The following is a 19,716-nucleotide window of genomic DNA, read 5'->3' as shown; positions in this document are numbered from 1 at the left end:
CAGACGGACAGACGGACAGACGGACAGACGGACAGACGGACAGACAGACAGACAGACAGACATGACGAATCTATAAGGGTTCCGTTTTTTGCCATTTGGCTACGGAACCCTAAAAATCCTTAACTTACCATGTGTATGTACTTAACTAAAGAGACGACTTATAACTTATCAATAAACTGTCATTTTCATTTTCTTATATCCAGATATTTAGTCGAAAATTTCCTTTACCGAGTTGTGTTGTAGCCCAGTCGATCGTCTGGGCCGGGCCGGTGATTATATGCGCTATGCGTCTTTATTTGGTAGATCGGAACATATGGGCGCCTGAGAGTAAAACGTCACGATTATTGGTACCTTAGAGGATTTGGAGGCGTGATGAGCTTGTTTGTTCTTCTGTAACTGTCTATTCTAGCCAAAAGATGACAATCGTTCGCAGAGAAATGAAACTGAAATGAAAATGAAACTTCTTTAACTGATTGGCAAAATAATCAACTAGAGTTTCGAGAGTTTTTAGAAGAAAAATATTTTGTTTAGCGCACAGGTCTAGAATAACGCTAGTTGGAGCGTGCAAAACGGAAGTCATCGCGAAGGTATATGAACATTTAATGAGTTCAAATGAGGCAAACTATAATGAATAAACCTTATAAGCCTCATATCGTCCGCCAGCGGCCGCTACTACAGTAAATGTAAGGTTACTGGACTAGAAATTACGGAAAGCTGATTAATTAATATATTAAACTTAATTTAAAAAAAAATATGTTATATTTGGCAAGCAATCTTGTACATTCTAGATCTGTATTTTTGCGGATGTAAGTACCTACATAATGTCGTCAAATTCATTACCTATGTGCGTCTGTCAAATATGGGCAGACACCGCTATACATATAAAGTTCTCAGTTCTGCCTGTTTTTTTATGTTTGAATATATTTTTTAAAGCACTAAGTAAAACTGTTTCTCAAAGGCGCTTGCCACTGGCCAAACTTAAATTCTTCCTTTTTCCTAGCAAAGTAAAGCAAATATCTAAACAGTACACTCGCCACAAATTGAGTTACAAAACGATTCTTTTCACATCGAGCGCACAAAGGTCCACAAAGCCGCTGTCTCGGGGAAAAACTCTGTTGGTATGTATTAAGAGGAAAGTGGACGACCGCTTATCCACACAAACGTAGTCGAAAAATGTGTACATGTCATTCATGTCTTCAAAATATTGACTTCTTGGGCTCATTTTACTCAGAATCATTTGTAAATTCACGCCTCATACATGAAAAAATGTGTCCAAAATTTTTTATGAAAAATTTTTTTTCCAGTGCGTCACGTTCATACAAATAAAAAAAAAATCATACAAGAATGTGACGATCAGGAAAGGAAATTTTTGGACACATTTTTTATGTATGAGGTGTACAAATGATTCTGAGTAAAATGAGCCCAAGAAGTCAATATTTTGAAGACATGAATGAAATGTACACTTTTTTTGGAAAACGCTCAGTCCCTATTTACCTCCCTGGGTGATAACATTATAGAAAGTATTTTTACACTATTTTATATATTAACGTATACATAAAGAAGATTTGTAGAGTCTGTGCGGAAAGAGAAGAGTCGTGGAATGTATATGAGGCCCAATACACTTTGTACTTCGTTTCTCAACTTTCCAAGGCGTATAGTATTTATAGTGTGTATTGTTATAAAATAAATATTATATTTTATCAACGTAGTTAACTATTGTTATCTTCTTTTCACACTAAGAAATCAGAATTTAGTTTAATAAATAGCCAGGTGTAGGGTACGCAGGTGGAAGATGGATAAAAACTAGGTTTTTTGAAGTGAAAATATGAGAGAGTGCTCGCGTGTCGCGTGGTGAGCAGATAGGTAACGGTAAATTCGCCATGTTTTTAGGTTAAGTATACACGCCAGCGCCCTCTGTGACTTTATTTTTAAATATTCACAATAAAGTGTGTTAGACTCAACAGATGGAGTTAGTATGCACAAATAAACCTTATTAATTAAAATTATGACTAATACAATGACATAATGAGTAGCCAGGGATTTTTTGAAACTACATATAGTTTACATTGTAAAGAAGTCTTTGGATTTCTTAATACTAGAAATAAATTTAAGATTATACCGAAACTTACATTAGACATGAAATAAGGAACTATCGCCTACAGCCAGGCATACGTAAATAGCTCTTGTATTTAATAAATGTAGTACCTAATTCAAAAGTTGTCAAACACTAGTTAAGTTTCAATAACCTGATATTTAACAAAAAAATAAAGCACTCTAGAAACTTTTTATAACACGCGATTTCATTTTTAGCAACTACCTATGCTTTTTTACAACTCCCTTATACGTACAACAAATTCTCCACGTTACCTGCGCCGTATTTTCCAACTTTCAACTTTCAAGATATATCGCTTTTGTTTTCAAAGTCGATTCGATTCGAGCCTTCATTTTCCGACGGGATAATGAAACTGTGAAAATTCCAGCGAAGTTGGGGAAATCTTTCGCAACTCACTTCAGCTGATAGCTTTATTGGAGTCACAATATTATATGGCAAGAAATGGGATACCGATTTTGAAGTAGAACGGTATTGTTTCGTAAGCTAAAGGAAGAATCTGGAGGTATCCTTGATTGGCAGCGCCAACTCTCTCGCTAGATCGTAATCACCAGAGTTGATTCGGTTAGAAGGTCAAACCATACTGTTCTACCTTAGGGATGGCCAGGGGGCGCCATAAGCCTTCAGTAAGAAATGCATATAATGTACTTGGAAAAAAAATCGACCTATGCCGTCGTGACCCAGGCGTCCGAATGGCTCAGGCATCTATATAAAAAAAAATATACCCACTATAGCCTAAAGAAAATACTCATCTTTAGAATTCGGTTAAAAATGTCACCAGCAGAAAAATGAAACAATTGGCACCTCATTCGCCAAAATCCTCTCAATAGTTAATAACGGTGGAACACACGACACAAACGTACATAGTTCAACTTCATACACAAACCGGTAAGTAAATCATAGCCGTTCCCGAAATCGGGTAAAAATGTCTTGTCAAAGTAAATATGAAGCAATGTTTCGAGTTGACCGTGCTAGTGCTTAAATAAATGCCCAAGTGCTCAAAGTGTAAGTTTTAATAGAGAAATTATCCGACTGTGGACGTTGAAGCGGCTTAAATTGCACGTGATTCAGTCAGTGCGTAGCGTTCCGTCTGCTGTGTGATTCACAAAACATTTTGTTTAGAATATAATAGAAGAATAGAATAGAATAGAATAGTTTTTTATTCGTAAACACACAGGCGATATACATAATTACACAAAAAGAACATAGTGAAAATAAAGTGTCATGTCGCTGGCGACTTCCGGCGCTGATCTTCTGATGAGACCATTAAGTGAGAAATAATCACGGAAGGTAACAGACAAAAATAAAGAAACATAAAGGAAATAAACATAAAACACAGTTTACAACTTTACACAAACGGATTCAATAAAAAAATAGAGATACAACATAGATTAGATACACCAATAATTTACAATAAATAATTGAAAGTCTCTTAGGCAAAAATGCTTTTGTATGTCTGTCCGACTACCCGGCTGTTCTCTTCAACAGGGTTTCTCAACTGATCCTCGTGAAATTTGGTGAGCAGCGGTGGTAGTAACGGTCGCATTTTTATCGCCTGTCACCATGCCTGGCCTGTCATGTTCTAACTCTAACAATTATGTAAGTGCGAAAGTGACAGGCATAGTGACAGGTGATAAAAATGCAACCATGCTGCCACGGTAAGGATGATATTGTCTATTAAAAAGACAATGGTCGAGCGATGGGATTCAAAAGGTCTACAGCTCATAGAACCACTAGAATAAATTAGTCTCGAGGTCCTTAAGTATAACTTCTCATTTTAACGCTTTCTAGCTGTTGGGCGTTGGCAATCTCTTTTTGCGAAAGCGACTGACATCAACTTCCGTCCCAAACGGGAAACTAAATAAGTCCAGCCTCCTTACAATATCTTCCATCACTCAAAAGCTACTAAAGAATACCAAATGATATTTGTATACAGTGTGGAAAGTTAACTCGGGCCCTGGAGGGAAACTACCTTAAATCCTTGAGCTAGCTCATTTTACTCAAAGGAGACATTCCTTTATTTTTAAAAAGAAACAAAACTGCATTTAAAGATTTTCTAAAACTCGCTTGCCTCGCCCGGGACTCGAACCAACTAAAATTAAAAAAAACACACACCCTATTTTATTATACTAATCGATAGTATTAATATTCAGGATAAAATTTCTCTAACAAACATTTGGTCTTAAAAATAAAAACAATCGTTAAATCTAACATTAACTTTATTTTACTATCAATTTGTTACACTTACATTATTTAACTGATAAATTGTTCGAAATGAGCCCCGTGGTTCCGTCTACACAAAATTAGTCGCCGTTGAAATTCATTTCTTGTAGCCTTCATCAAAGTGTTGTGGTGTATGCTCCTAATAACATTTTTCTACCGCAACCCTTAGCTCTTGAACGGTTTCATAGCAAGTTTCATAAATAACATTTTTTACATGACCCCATAAAAAGAAGTCCATGGGCGTCAGGTCTGGACTTCTTGCAGGCCATCTAATCGTCCCGTTTGTACCTATCCAGGTATTGAAATGTTCATTGAGGTAAGCCCTGCAAATTCTGCTGTTGTGGGCAGGTGCACCATCTTGTTGAAAAATGATATTATTTCGTTCCTCTCCTGGTAGAAGGTTTAATTGATTTTGTAGAAGCTCCAATATTTCAATGTATTTTGCTGCATTCAGATGTCCTTCGTAAATGTGCACCAAAACAACCATATTACTTTTGATTCCACACCAAACATTAAACGAAAATCTGACCTGATTGTTCGTTTCACGGACACGGAATGGATTTTGACGACACCAGTAATGATTGTTATGAGAGAGATAACAGAATTGTTACGTGTCTTTTACTTGTTAAAAGTGAACAGTAACCAAATGTTTGTTAGAGAAATTTTATCCTGAGTATTAATACTATCGATTAGTATAATAAAATAGAGAGTGTGTGTTTTTTTAAATTTTAGTTGGTTCGAGTCCCGGGCGAGGCAAGCGAGTTTTAGAAAATCTTTGAATGCAGTTTTGTTTCTTTTTCAAAATAAAGGAATGTCTCCTTTAAGTAAAATGAGCTAGCTCAAGGATTTAAGGTAGTTTCCCTCCAGGGCCCGAGTTAACTTTCCACACTGTATACAAATATCATTTGGTATTCTTTAGTAGCTTTTGAGTGATGGAAGATATTGTAAGGAGGCTGGACTTATTTAGTTTCCCGTTTGGGACGGAAGTTGATGTCAGTCGCTTTCGCAAAAAGAGATTGCCAACGCCCAACAGCTAGAAAGCGTTAAAATGAGAAGTCATACTTAAGGACCTCGACGACCTTTCTGTATAAGTTTCAAGAAAGTCGTTGGTACGACCCGGTCTTTCGAAACCACGAACTTTGGTTTGAAAGTGGCGCGCCAACGCTCTTTAAAATAATTTGTTTGTTAGTAAATATAACACTACGATCAAAGACTAAGTAAAAGTATTAAAGTAAATTCTCAACTAATTTTGACGTTAAAAGCTCCTTTGACTTAGAAGACCTGGTGTGCTGGATATTTAAGGGAAGGTAGGGCAATGGCCCTATCATTCTGGAGACGTCATACTTCCCTGAACCAATCTGATCATAGTCGTGCGACTGATTGCAGATATTATATAAGAAAAAAAAAGCTTCTAAGTTGGTCGTTATATCGTTTTTGCAGTTTCTTACTGCGATTGATAAATAAAAAGCGGCCAAGTGCGAGTCGGACTCGCCCATGAAGGGTTCCGTATTTAGGGGATTTATGACGTATTAAAAAAAACTACTTACTAGATCTTGTTCAAACCAATTTTCGGTGGAAGTTTGCATGGTAATGTACATCATATATTATTTTTAGTTTTATCATTCTCTTATTTTAGAAGTTACAGAGGGGGGACACACATTTTACCATTTTGGAAGTGTCTCTCGCGCAAACTATTCAGTTTAGAAAAAAATAATATTAGAAACCTCAATATCATTTTTGAAGACCTATCCATAGATACACGTATGGGTTTGATGAAAAAAAAAATTTGAGTTTCAGTTCTAAGTATGGGGAACCCCCAAATAAAATGTTTTTTTTCTATTTTTGTGCGAAAATCTTAATGCGGTTCACAGAATACATCTACTTACCAAGTTTCAACAGTATAGTTCTTATAGTTTCGGAAAAAAGTGGCTGTGACATACGGACGGACAGACGGACAGACGGACAGACGGACAGACGGACAGACAGACAGACAGACAGACAGACATGACGAATGTATAAGGATTCCGTTTTTTGCCATTTGGCTACGGAACCCTAAAAACGATTAAAAATTACTTTCACCCGAGTTAAACACTACTTTTCATTTCATATACGAGGAAAGTAAAATACAGGGTGGCCAACTTAGAGGTATACAACTTTTTTTTGCCGCCATTTTATTTTGGCGGTAAATATGACAGTTATTGCATGAAAATTAGTTTGTGTAGATACGGCAAATTTATTATGGAGCGTTTTACGACGGAACAACGTGTTTTAATCATTAAAAACAATAGAAACATTAAAAATAAAGTTGCCCGGTCGATTAATTTCGAGAAACGGTGACATTGACTGGCCCCCAAGATCGCCTGATTTAACAGCCCCTGACTTTTTTCTGTAGGGCTATCTAAAGGGACGTGTCTATGCTAATAGGCCAACGAACCTTCAGCAATTAAAACAAAATATTCGAAACACTGTCGCTGAGATAACGCCAGAAATGTGTGAAAAAGTGATGAAAAACGCGATGAAAAAGGGTTCGCATCTGCCATGCTGCTAGAGGTGGCCATTTGTCTGACATTATTTTCCATGTGTAATTGCTGACTACTACATATTATATTTAACAAGCAATACTTAATATTTTTTGTTTTATAGAATAAAATTTCAAAAATAAAGTGTATACCTCTTATTTGGCCACCCTGTACATGTGTTTTTTTTTTAAACATTTTATAGTTAACTTCAGGGTACTTTCAATTAAAAATTTAGGCAAAAGTATCTATAGTTATTCAAATTTCAGAATGGAAATTGTATAACAAATCCATTTAAATCCAAATTTCAGTTGCTTATCGTAAAAAAAACATAAAATCGTACTTGGAACGTAATATTCTGTAGTGCAGAAACGTATTATTTTCTGCACACCTTTTAGAACAACAATGACCCTCTTTCAGAGCATGAGAAATGAAAATGTCACTTTAGTACAACATTGTTCTAAAGCAGTATAATAGGGTAGTAAATTGGCCATTGGAATTATTATCTTAACTGTGATTAAAAACAGCCTTATCATAGTTTGTCTAAGGTGATGCGCTTGGTAGTTCATGGCGAATAAAACTCTGGTGTTAACTTTATAACGCTAACTGTTGGACGGTAGTTTAGCCCCGTTCAGATTACGACACTGCTCTAGGGAATTTTATTACTAGATAGTGCGAACCCGGAACAAACAAACAACAAAAAAATGTGAATAAACTTGGAATAAACAATATGCAAAGTAGCTTTCAAGCTAATTTACTATACTTACCTACGCTTTTAAGTCTCATCTCATGCAAAAAAATCTTATCTGTTTGGGTGTTTGTTTGAGTGTTTGTCCATACCAATGAATGTTCCGATTTATCTCCAAATGGTTGAGATATTCGGTAAAAGCATAGAGAAATATAGTAAGACAAGAGTGCCCACTCCATACATCAGTTAGACTATTAATTTCAGTGTCTACATCTAGCATCGAGTAGCGGAACTATCAGTACTGCTACTTGACAATAGATGTAGCACCGACCGGAAAGTCTTATCTCAACAGCATAAGACGTTCCGGTCGGTGCTACATCTATTGTTAAGTAGCAGTACTGATAGTTCCGCTACTCGATGCTAGATGCTAATAGTCTTTTTGGTACTAAAACTGATGTATGGAGTGAGCAATCTATGTATTTTTTTCTCTATGGTAAAAGTTAGGTTAGTGACACAACAGCAATGGTTTTAGGGAAGATTTAACTCAATAGATGTCGCTGTTATAATTATGTTGGGAATTTATAGATTGTAATTTTATATTACGAAAATAAAAATGTACCTATTGGTTTTTGTTTCGACGAATCGCCTGATGATTAGCGACTACCGACGCCCATGGACATCCACTATACCATAGGGGTTGTAAGTGCGTGGCCTTTAAGATGGGGGTACGGTCTTTTATTGAAGGTTTGAAGGTCGTATCGGTCCTGAAATACCGCTTTATAAATACAGTTCATTCCATAGTTTAGCTAAACGCTTAGGCGAGTATTATGGTTCTAATTTAGAGTATTTAATTATTCTCTTAATGCGGACAAGACGTGCCTTTGAAAGCGTAATCAAGGGTGGATAATAAACACGCGCTGATGCCACCTGCGCCTGACCAGCCCATTGTCTGATGCCCCAAAGTATGGGGGCCTACGGTGATATACATTTTACCTATACGAGGTACACAAAATCAGCAGTGTCAATAAAATTGTCTACACCCTATTGTTGTTTGGTATAAGAATGTTTATAAGGAAATTATCTAAAGTATTGATAAAATAATTTTAAACAAATAAATTAACAAATATTATAGGACAATTTTACACAGGTCGATCTACGTAGTCCCACAGTAAGCTCAATAAGGCTTGTGTTTCGTAACAATATGTACCATGAAATTTTAATGTCTGAGTACGTAAATAGTTTAAAGACAACTTAATTAAAGTCGGCTTACAAAATATTAACAGAACAGGAGGGTATCGATAAAACATTTGTCTGCTATTTATACTTAAGTGTGCCCTTTCCTTATGAAAGAGACTTGAAAAATATTAAAAACAAAACGTTATTAAAAAAATTACGATTATTTTAGATCACTGTGTCTAATTTTATTACTATAAGAACGTTTTAGGTATAAAAAAATATATACTTACGGCCAAAAAAATACCCATAGTTAAAAAGAAGGATTTTAAAACTAAAACTTGGTTACTAAGTCCCTATTTAATGAATAAAAATTATACAAAAAACAAACTAAAGTTAATTACAACATAAATATTACATACGCCGTAAATGATTATATTTAACTTATCATAATTCTTTAAAGTATATATATTATAAATTATGGTAAAGTTTAAAGTGTAAATTCTCGATAAACAAACTTGTTAAACTACGAACAAAATCACCCAAGAAAATACACTAAAGAAAATAAAGGTGGATCTCCTAACGAGTAACCGTCACATTAGTGTCGCGGACAATTGGCGAGGCGGCCCCCTAATGAGTCGCCAAGGCGTCTAGAGAGAAGTTCCCATTGGTCACAGAGTAAGGGCTGATGGCGGCGCGCGAACTCGCATGTGATTTTAGTTACATTGCGGACTGTTGGTTACGTCCAATTCAACCGACCGGTCAAAACCCGCAATGTAATGGAACTCGCATGCGAGTTCTCGCATCGTCTAAATGGGCCTAAGATGTTCAAACCTACTGGAAAGCCAGCGTAAAGCAGTTGCGGTTTACTAGGGGTTTACCCCCATGGCTCCGCCATTTTGAAAAGTTTTCAAAGACCGATTCAATGAAAATTTGCAATATGCAATAAATGTATTATTATGAAACATTATATTATTATTTATGAGCAGGTTCTTCTAAAAATTCACGAAAATAAGACAGTGGAGAACAGTCGGACAGCTGACAGTTTTGGACATACGAAAGCATTTTTGCCCCATCCGACAAAGAGGTAAAATAATAACCTCCCCTACAAGTATAGTGCGGATATTATTTTTGGTTTAACTCTATGTTGTGAGATAACGTTGAATGGAATAGGTCTTTCGAAACTAATACGGGCTTAAAAAAATATAGGTAATATTTTATGATATACACATGGCCCTCTAAATTTCTTAACTATGGCTCAAAAATATGAGAAAAACCATGAAAGCGTATCAGCGCTATTGTGACAGAAGGAAAACTACGGAACCCTACACTGAGCATGGCCCAACATGCTCTTGGCCAGTTTTTACTTCTCGATGTGCGTTCGTCATCATGGCTACGGCCCCTGAGGTCAGTTACTCTGGTCCGCAGTTACTCGCTCGCGCGCTTTAATAATACGGAAACAGGTGCCCCCCGCTGACCAAGGGGACCCCGAGGGTCTAAGGACAGTCGATAATTTCTTTTGACTATTTCCCCGTCGAATGTTGACAAAGCTTTAAGGCTGTTGGTGACAGATGAAAAGAAATAACGAGAAGCGGAGTTTGGGGCTTATTAATATCAGTATATTGGAAAGTATTTTATTTATTAGTAGTAATTTTGATAAAATTGTGATATTTTCTGTAGACTATAAAAAATGTCGCGGTTGGTTGACATCTTTAGCTGAACAATATAAGCCTTTTTTTTTATAAATAAGAGCATTAAAACTTTTTTTAAAGTTTGGACGTCGTCAAATAATGAAACTTATATATAACTTTGTGCACTTCTCTTCCTAATTTTTAACCGGCGCAGTCTACTTTGCCATATATATTTGAGAAAAAGGAACTGACTGCAGTACATATACAAATACTTCCTAACTATTACCCCATCTCCCCCTTTATATACCAGTACAAACCAAACGATGAAACGAACTCCAAAAAAAATGAATCGCCTAATAAATCCAGTAGTTGAGAACATTTTTTCTCAAGAGCCAAAGAGCGAAAATACGAGCATACTTTCAAACTCAATCTACCCACATTTACATACGCGGCCGGGTGATGGACTGTAGAACTAACAAAATTATTCAAAAGAGCCTTTTTATGGGCCCCCTAAAAGAGGAGGTCACAGGCAACACTTGGCAGTTTTAAAAGATTACCGAAGTATCCCGAATGTATGAATAACGAGTGTTTTCGTTTCCACTTCGTGCCCGATGAAAATGTTCTCCGGATTATTGGCCGAGTTTTCGCGTTCGTTCGGATTTTCTGTGACAGTTCTGCAGGATTTTTATTAATATTTGTTTGAATTTTGCCCTTTTTAGGTAACCTTTTATTCAGTGTCTCACGATTTTTAATTAACGTTTTTCTTATCGTTTCTTATTTATTATTAAATCGGGCAGCCAAGTTTATGACAGTTGTATTATATGTTGATGTCAACTTTAGCCAGTCTTCTCCGAGACAACGGGGACAACCCTTAAAACGTCGAAGGTAAATTTAAAACTTAATTTTACGCGATTAAGTCCCGTCGTTGTGAATAATAATGAGCAAAAATCGTGAAAGTTTAAATCAGTGAGTTGTATTAATACTTAGATAAGTCAGGGGTGTAATAAATTTGACGAAAAAATAAATGATGTAAATTAAAACTATTTATATTTAAATCGCTCCATTTTATTAAAGAAATTTTTATTTTGGATTTTAATCACTAATTAAATATAATATTGTCTTGTCATGAAATAAATCAAATTAAACGGATTATATTGCGTATAATGAATGTTAAATACACCTCGTAGTTTCGAACCATTCACATTATCCGCGGTGAACAGGTAGACTGCGGAAAATAGTGTTCATACTAACTCTATACTCTGTACTAGTAGTAGGTTTGACATTTAATAAAGGGTACCTACATGATTCCATTGGAAAAATACTAAACGCAAAAAGTTCTTCCCGTCTAAAAAAGGGAAAAAACGTAATTTTGTTTCAGCTGACTTAAAAGTTCAATTCAGTGAAAAACGAAATGTCATGTACCTACTCTAAAATATATTCTATCAGACACTGACCTAAAAAATGAAGTTTGACCCAAATTCACCCCTAATTATAGGGCAAAGCTTTAAAACTCAAAACTCTTTCCACATTTCTAAGCCTATCAACTGCGCCGAACTGTTTGACAATTAATTTGATAAGTGATAAAGTGGCCACTGTAATGGGGTAATACTTTAATGAGTTTGCCGTGTTCCTGATAGCCAGGATTAAGGATCTCCAGTTGAGTGGAACGAATGGTTGCGATCCGTTCTTAAACAAAGTAAAAGGGGTTTGGGGTTTGGAAAAATGTGATGGAAATTGGGATCGATCCGATAGAAGAACGCCTGATTCAGTTTCTTAAAGTTTTTTGTGTTCAAAAGAAGTACCAAATGATATTTAATCGTGTTACTAAAGTTATACCAAAGAACATTCTTGATAAATTTATTTGAGTGACGCAATAGTAATTTTAGCCAGTCTTGTAAAAATAAAACAATACGCTAAACCTGATCCTTTGAAACTCCCAAATTCCCAAAGCTGATCCATTAATTTTATCTACAAATTCAAGTTAGTCGTACATTTTTTGTTCGATTGTTGAAAACCATTGGAACTAGATTCATTTGTTTTACATAATTAAATAAATTTCGTTAATTAATGTGACATTTGCAAAAGAAAGTCGACTACAGGTCAGTTAAATTAAAATAGAAGACATATTCTGAGTTATGCCTAGGATATGTCAGTTTCAGAAGTCACGTTTGTGGTTGAAAAAATGTCATTTATAACACTGACAGATCATAACTATCCATAGCAAATCGCGATCTTTATAACCTGTTATTACAATCAGAATACGCCTCCAGGACAAACATATACATTACGCAGAGTATTTACCCTTATAATATAAATCTTTTAAGACAACCTATTTACCATGGACCTAGAATATTACGGACGGACTGTCACCTAAGACAAACTGTGACACTGCAATAGCGGACGGATTGAATGTGTGCGTGTAGACGAGTGTTACCATGTAACACAAATTCTCCCCTAATAGTGAAACAATTATTTTTAATATCGTCCTTGTTTTCAAATAAAAAAATTAGGACAGTTTTACGTCAGACAATAAAAAAGGTGTGTACGTATCTGATTTTATAGGTCTTGAAAATGCGCAATATTGCACAATTACTTTGTGCAAACATTATTTTCAATACCTAATGATATTTAGCATGATTTTTTAATTTATATATTTAACTTGAAACATATCTGGTTTTCAACAAAAAAATTATAATACATAACAAACAAACGTTAAGTATCGCTCCTTAGTATCGGGAAATTACCATACCGGCCTAGTTTGAAATGCATAATCAATAATTTAACCATTTACCTAAATGATCTCTTAATACATAATGATTTAATAAGAAGGGTATCAATTACCCTATTATACTTTCGGGAAATTACTCTATTCATGTTACTGGTCACACTCCTGTTTTGCAGTTTGATAATTTATAAACAACAAATTATCATGATTTTACGTACTAATTGATAAACTTAAGTATAAAAAGTTTTTCCGTGACTTTTTTTCTTTCGATCGGTACAATTCTAGCAGGATTTAGCTACGCATGCCGGCATATTTTATATTTTTCTTCGACATGTTTACTTCAATGACGTTTCGATTCGTCTGACGGCAAACTGGTGGATGTGGGCTGTCAATGTGTGTGTGTCACGCGTAAATACTTAGAAACTGGTGGATGTTGGAATCACAGTTGTGTTGTAAGCGAAACTCTGTCCGTAATATTATAGGTTCATGCTATTTACATAATGTTGTAAATAGGTTGTCTTAAAAAAGCGTATGTAGGCCATACGTTAGCCCAGAATATTTCCAAAGAAAAGTAACAAAAATCCTCGAGCACTCCCAATAATTCATTACTAAAAACCTTTCAGCAAAAACGCAGGAAACCCATCACGGACTGTCAACACCTGAAAGGTGCACTGAAAAACAAAGCAAATACAGAACCCTCCCTAACGGAGTCACGTGGTCGAACGTGACCACAATTAATGAGGAGGAGGTAAGGAAATTACGCGGTTTAGCCTCCTGAGTTCACATGAGGGCAAAGATAACGAATAACGGTAACAAAAGTTCATGGTAATGCCTTCGAAATAATGTTCTCTTCGAGTAGGTACCTCCCGTCTTTTTATACCATGTCAGTGGCAAAAAACATATAGCCCGTCTAATGACAAGCGGTCACCGTAGGGTATGGACGCCTGCAACTTAGGGGTGCATGCATAGGTACTCCTTTTTAAGAACCCTATTCAAAAGTCCCTCTAAAAAACCTCTGCAGCGAGCTCATTACACAATCGGAATTTCACCCGGATTTTTCTGTTTTTCTCTCTCTATCTCTTTTTAAATTAGGAAGAAATTTGAACTGTCATATTACAAATTAAAATAGGTTAAGGTAGTATAAAGTCCACTGCAGCGCTGACGGAGGCCATAATCATAATGAAACAATGCTCCTAATATGGCAGACAACAAAACAAAAAAAAAACGGCCAAATGCGAATCAGACTCGCCCGTGAAGGGTTCCGTATTTATGACGTATTAAAAAAAACTACTTATTAGATCTCGTGCAAACCAATTTTCGATGGAAGTTTGCACGGTAATGTACATCATATATTTTTTTTTAGTTTTATCATTCTTTTATCTTAGAAGTTAGGGGGGACACACGTTTTACCACTTTGGAAGTGTCTCTCTCTCGCGCAAACTATTCAGTTTAGAAAAAAATTATATTAGAAACCTCAATATCATTTTTGAAGACCTACCCCACACGTATAGGTTTGATGGAAAAAAAATTTTTCGAGTTTCAGTTCTATGTATGGGGAACCCCCAAAATTTATTGTGTTTTTCTATTTTTATGTGAAAATCTTAATGCGGTTCACAGAATACATCTACTTACCAAGTTTCGACAGTATAGTTCTTATAGTTTCGGAAAAAAGTGGCTGTGACATACGGACGGACAGACGGACAGACAGACAGACAGACAGACAGACAGACAGACAGACAGACAGACATGACGAATCCATAAGGGTTCCGTTTTTTGCCATTTGGCTACGGAACCCTAAAAAGGTTCTTTAATTAAAACCTTTTTTTGTGCAGCGCAATCCAAATGAAAAATATGCTTCGTACGACATTGAATATACTTCAAAACATCTTCATAAAGGTATTACAATACCTGTATACCTGTACCTGGTCAAGTATGATTTTGATATAAAAATAAATAAGTACAATTTCTAAATAAAATGTAGGTAATGCTTTCGGAAATTAAATGCCGCATTTTTAGGATTCCTATAAAACCATAATTATAAATATTATAATATATTTAAAGCGATAAGTTTTTTTACTGTTTCTACGAACTGAACGAGTTCAATTCCTGGTAACTTGCATTGGTTTTTGAACAGCTCCGAATACACGACAAAACCTGCATTTTTAAATCCTAAAAAAAATAGGACGTAAACGATTTATACCTTACAGCCATATTCGAACATTAAGATACGTCAACTATTAGATATCTAAATGATATGGATCGGATATGTTACTGTCAAACAAGTGTCAATAGTGACGTTTCTTCAACAAAAAAAAAAACAACGGGTTGCACCCCGGGAGTGCCGGCAGAAGTGAAAACTCAATGACTAGTGCAAAATGTCTGCAGCACTATGTATAATTGAGGTTAACGCCATCTAGCGTTATTTCGTCGTATTACTTGAAACCCCTGAGCACATCACTGTTAGTACTCGAGTTATATTAATACCAGTTAAACTCACTAGATGGCATTTAAATCAATAAAGAAAAACTCAATGACATTGTAACAGTTTTTCGATCAGGTCACGTGTCCGTCTTACGGTCTGTCGCGAGTTTAACATTTTTTCCCCACCTCAAAAAGTGCACAGCGCCGCTAAAGAAGTTTTCAGTTCAAAAATAAGACGTAACAGTTTGTGCCTTACTGTCAAAAGGCTGCTTCTACGGCTATATTCTTTGGCGTTCAGAATTAGTCGGGCTCGCGCGCATGTTTGAGCTCCCACTTGTTAGCCGAAACGTGCCGGCCTTTACATCCTGAGCCGCATCCGAATCGTCTCAATACCTTCTTATTCTTGTATATTTTCATATTAAACAAACCTTGTTGATTGTTATATTGAGGGCAAATAAATTCTTGTACAAACATACAATACAAAAAGTAAAATATACTTACCCATAAATAAAGAAACTTAATAAATCTACTTACAACCAAACTGCACGTTTGCACGTTATAAAAGTCCACTTCCAATCCAATCCAGTCCAATTGTTGTTTACGTTAATTAAAATTCAATGCACCATTATTTAGTTTCCTCATCACCGTTCATTTGGCTAACAAAAAACATATTAGGTAGACACACCTTTATAATTCTCAATTTGTTTAACATCAAACTTCATATTACACCTTTATAATACAACTCGTGCTTAATTACTTTAAAAAATAGGCAAATTCGGTGTCTACGGAGCAGTTAGTTCATAATTCACGAGGGCTGCCGCGTTCGATACGCGGCTTAGTTTGACAGCTGACAGATTTATAGCCTTTCAAAACGACGCCCAACCGGTCCAAATTTGCCAACCCTGGTGAATTTAAAGAATTTGGTACCTGTTTTATGGACATAAAAAGGAACTTTTATTTTTTACTTGTAGACTTTTTACTGTTTGAAAAACGTAATAAATAAATAAAAAATATGTTTACTAATTAATATGTTTCATAATAAAGCTCAATTATATAGAAACAAAAGAATTCATTGTTTTTTCTATGTCAAACTAGCATTAATATAGTGTATCTCTTGTAATAATACAATTATCCTATTTTCGTATACTTTCCTGTAATACCAGCCAAAGTGTTAAAACATTCTGCTATTTTCGATTTAATCGAAATCAATTTGTTATTCTTTATTTAACTACTTACGGGTTAATAGTTATTTTCGATACAAGTGCGATAAAGAGGAAATTCGAAACGAGTGGCGATAAATTAAAACACGACCGAAGGGAGTGTTTTAAATCGACACGAGTTGCGAATTACCTATTCGCACGTGTATTGAACAACGTTTTACAGTACTTATGGCACTTTAAAGTTTCGACATACGCACGAAAAGTGCTATTTTACGCACTAGTGCGGAAAAGTAGCCCCATATGTACTGTAAAATTATTTCTTTCGGTTTTTGGCTCGTAATCCCTCTTTACTTTCCGTTCAATCATATTAAGGGTAAAAGCTTCACTCAAGTACTCAATAAAACCTCTGATAACTGAATTCAGCATAAAAGTTATGAAATAGAACCATAAAAAATCCACTCGATTAAACAGAGCAGCGAAAACACATTAATCCCAATTCTGTAGGTTTCTTTCAGGGATGTTGCGGATGCCGATTTTTCGACATCCGCGGACGCGGATGCGGATGCGGATTTTTAAAGGCTCACATCCGCGGATGCGGATGTCAAGATAGGTACATAAAAAACGTAAAATATTACATTTTTAGTAACTTTTATTTCAAAAAACCGGCCAAGTGCGAGTCGGACTCGCGTTCCAAGGGTTCCGTACATTAAGTCCCACTCACGCTTGACTGCTCATTTCTAATAGGTTGTTTTGGCTAATGACTAAATTACCTAGCAGTCTAGCACTTACGCCGATGCTAAGACGTTCCTGTACCCACCTGTTCCACATCCTCATTAAACTCCGCATCGATTTTATGCGGATGCGGATGCAGATGCGAATGTTGAAAATAATGCGGAAGTTCCGCGGTTGCGGATGCGGATGTGGATATTCGCAACATCCCTGGTTTCTTTACCTTTCCGCTAAAGGTAAATCCCGAGATGTACCGAGAGGGAGAAACAGATAAAACGTCTTTATGGCTCTCTAAAAATACACCAAAAATCAACAATTCTATTCTATGCGAGTCATAAAGTAGAAAGATGGGTTTAGAATCGGCACCCCTAACACCGAAAATCGAAGAGGAATTACTGAAAATGTTATTACATACAGAGTGATTTTGTTGTCTGGCCATAATATACCTGATAGGCTTAACAACTTTTACTATGGGATCAACCCCGAAAATGCAAAAATACAAAAAAATAACTGCTATCTCGCACATTTTCGAGTATCATAATCTTATAACATTAAACGAGCAATTCTTGCATATTTATTTATTTATTTATATGTATATATATTTCGGGAATCTCGGGAACGGCTCTAACGATTTCGATGAAATTTGCTATATGGGGGTTTTTAGGGATGAAAAATCGATCTAGCTCGGTTTTATCCCTGGGAAAACGCGAATTTTCGAGTTTTTATATGTTTTCCGAGCAAAGCTCGATCTCCCAGATATTATTAATAATATGTCAATATTTTCTATAAAACAGCAAATTTTATTTGGGATTTCGGGGTTGACCCCATAGTAAAAGTTATTTAGTATGTACAACTTTGGGAACAAATCAAAGGATTTGTGTTTTTTAAGTAGTCACACTGTTTACTACATATATATAAATTATAAACTGAAATAGATGTCATATATTAAAGAAAAAGTGACGAAGCCCTCCAGTGGTACAGGCTGGATTTTATCCGGATTTGCTTGAGAGTACAAACGACAAGGTTGAGTGGAGGAAAGGAGGGGAGGCCCTTGCCCAGCAGTGGGACACTAAATTAGGCTAACAAAAAAAATCGAGTAAAGTGCATGTTACATACGGACACTGTAAGAGTTACTTTTTCCATTTTGACTGAGGAACCATTAAAAGAAATACGTTGTAGAATAAACATTACATTGAAAGAAATGCTTAGGAGCGCTGAGAAAGTGCAGTGTTCAAATACATGATCGGGAACCGAAATGAAAGATCGCGGGAATCCCCAGCGGGGTGGTGCGCCTGGGCGCATGCTCTACTTAGAAACGTTAGTTTTTTAAAGTCTTATAAAGCATGGCTAGTCTCATAAAGCTATAAGTAAACGTCTAGAGGAGTTTGAGATGTAGGTGTACAGGAGAATACTGAAAATGTAATGGACGGATAGTCTAGTCTCATAAAGCTATAAGTAAACGTCTAGAGGAGTTTGAGATGTAGGTGTACAGGAGAATACTGAAAATGTAATGGACGGATAGAGTAACCAATAACAGCGGGCTGCAGAGAGCGCAAAAGAAAACAGACATTTTAGATACAATAAAATTCGGAAACTGCGGTACTTTGGTCATGTTTTAGAAATGACAAAGACCACCTCCTCCAGCTGCTAATACAGGGGAAAATCCAAGGCAAACGAAAACGTTGAAGAAGACGTACCTCGTGGCTCAAAAACCTTAGGTGCTGGTTCAAGATGAGCACCAGATCGCTGTTTTGAGCTGCAGCGTCATGAAAATAGCCCTAATGAGAGCCAACATCCGGCAGGAGACGAAGAAGAAGAAGAAGATAAAGCAGGGGGAGGGTTGGTCCTTGTAATGTGCTGCATTTACTAAAGTAAATCGATATAATGTATTTCCAACGGCTCGCCAACACAAACATCACGTGACACGACTGCTCTGCTCGCGGTCTGACATCGACTGACTCCTAACTGTCAGTGACGTCACTATGACGTACCTAACCGCTCGAGACGCCAATACACTGTTAGGTACTCCGGCACTACTCATGCGATTTGAATATTCTACATTGTGAGGCATATCTTAATACTAGTACGGTATTACATTTTTAGAATATTTTTATTATGTTCATTTTACGTATTAATATATTTAAAAGGAGCTGCTAGTTGCGATTTTTTTACGCTTTGTCTGATGCAAATATAAGTAAGGACACAAATGTTATTTATCTCCGCTGTCTCCGCATAACCTAAAACATGGAGCTAACAGGAAAAGTTAAATTTCTAACCCCGGGCAATAATAGAGGTTTTGGCACAGAATAAATAATAATACTAAGTACAGAAGACTCACTC

The 19,716-nt window shown here is 36.1% G+C and overlaps 1 long non-coding RNA gene across 1 annotated transcript in view; it reads left to right on the top strand.

Moving 5' to 3' along the window:
* The first annotated feature begins 5,857 nt into the window (after positions 1-5,857).
* LOC134662859 (uncharacterized) overlaps positions 5,858-19,716 on the top strand; it is a 320,585-nt gene continuing 306,726 nt past the window's right edge. The window contains exon 1 of the long non-coding RNA XR_010098091.1: positions 5,858-6,031. This is a non-coding gene — a long non-coding RNA (uncharacterized LOC134662859). The remainder of the gene's footprint in view (positions 6,032-19,716) is intronic.

This window comes from Cydia amplana, chromosome 3, assembly GCF_948474715.1.
Source record: "Cydia amplana chromosome 3, ilCydAmpl1.1, whole genome shotgun sequence".
NCBI classification, from domain to species: domain Eukaryota; kingdom Metazoa; phylum Arthropoda; class Insecta; order Lepidoptera; family Tortricidae; genus Cydia; species Cydia amplana.
This window is presented reverse-complemented; position numbering and strand designations above follow the sequence as displayed.